This window comes from Dreissena polymorpha, chromosome 1 (genome assembly GCF_020536995.1).
Source record: "Dreissena polymorpha isolate Duluth1 chromosome 1, UMN_Dpol_1.0, whole genome shotgun sequence".
In the NCBI taxonomy this organism is placed as follows: Eukaryota; Metazoa; Mollusca; class Bivalvia; order Myida; family Dreissenidae; genus Dreissena; species Dreissena polymorpha.
This window is the reverse complement of record NC_068355.1, coordinates 66735786-66737576: the sequence shown is the minus strand read 5'-3', so window position 1 is coordinate 66737576 and position 1791 is coordinate 66735786.

Here is a 1791-nt window from a genome sequence, read left to right as displayed (position 1 = left end):
ATAAACCAAAATATATTTTAATTCAAAATGCCTTTAAACAATTATAGATCTGGATTTACTTACCCTACCGAAATTCATCTAAATCGATCGGCAACCTAGCACATCCAACTTTTTACAGCATATCGGGTTTCAGGGGGTGTTTACACAATGGAGAAACTTTAGCTCAAGCCGATTACGAGGGCTGTTCCACAATGTCGTAGATAAAGTGCATAGCTCTGGTATTGGGCATATTACTGAAAGCACATTTTTAGTAAAATATCACGTACCATTTTGGCATTTTGAGCGGAAACACTAACTAGGAAATAACTGTGAAAATACTAAGTGATAAGGAAACGCGGGTTGGATCGGATCGAGTAAAAAAATATTTAATTTTAATTCAGTCTGGCTATATGATATGTTGGTAAATACTGTTAGTAATTAAAATAGCGCATCATTAACCTATTTATGCCTAGCGTCTAGAAAAAAAGGCCTTGGTAAACAGCGTAGACCCTGATGAGACGCCGCATCTCATCAGGGTCTACGCTGTTTGCTTAAAGGAATTTCTGTAAGAAATACTAGATATAGAAATAAATATACTAGACATCCCTAATTTTGGAAATAAATTGATCCAATTTAGAAGGATGGGAGAGTCCACTTGGCATAAATGGGATAACATTACATACACGCCCTTTTTCAAAACCGCTCTGCCCTAAAGCACGTTTAAGCATGTCTCAAAATTTGAGCATTTATTCGACGATACTTGACTTTTTTTATAAATAAGAAAATGGAAATATAAGAAGAAGGGGCGGCGAAAGATGAACATCATTGAGTACTGGTCGAGCCCAAAGTGACGTATTCACATATTTTATTAAATAAGACAACATAAAATATATATACAAGTGTTGAGGACACCGAAACAGGGAACGATTTACCGATGAATGTATTTATACAGAGATCAAACACCAACAGATCATGATCAATTAATGGCGTCCTTTTGAGCCGCGAAGACTATCGGCGACTGCTCATGCGGCTATCGACGGAATCCGGATAGTGCCAAGTTGATTTTCTGCAATATTTTGTTTCTAAAACCCAGCGCGATAGGCGACACTCAAATCTTGATTTTCGCATGTCGACTTCAAAAATGTCGAGTGTCATATCGTGCGTCGCTTGAATGTCGTGAGTTGACCTCGAAGGTCGACACGCGACAATCAACTTGGCCCTATCCGGATTCCGTAGTTATCATTAATTCTGTCGGTCTGGTAAAATCCCAGATAAATACCTTTTAAATGACTTGAGTTCAGTATAAGAACAGTATGAATAATAGATGTTACGTCGCCAGTCACGTATATATCATCATGTTATTTATTCAAAAGAAGGTGATGTTTCAGACGCTGGGAGCGTTACATGACGTTGCTTGTTTTTGTTTTAAGAATTAAATAGCATTTTTCTGCATTTCATCGGTTTATGAACTGTCGGAAAAATTACGCCAAATTTGCATAAATTAGGTGAATATTTTCCGACAGTTCATACACCGATGAAATGCAGAAAAATGCTTCAATTCTTAAAATTACAACACAAAATGATTTCAAAGCTGAAATTCTATCGTGATAAGGGTCATAAAAGTCCTTTTTAAAAATATAGCGTATTAATCTATTTTCAGTTTTGGTTTCATCTCCGTCAAACGGGTATATCGTTGAAGTTCGCGCGATAAATATAACGTCATTTCGCTATTGACCAATGAAAAACAACGCCATTAAGTTTCGCGCAAATCATAACGTCATTTTGGCAACTTGTTTATGACCAGAAATTAGC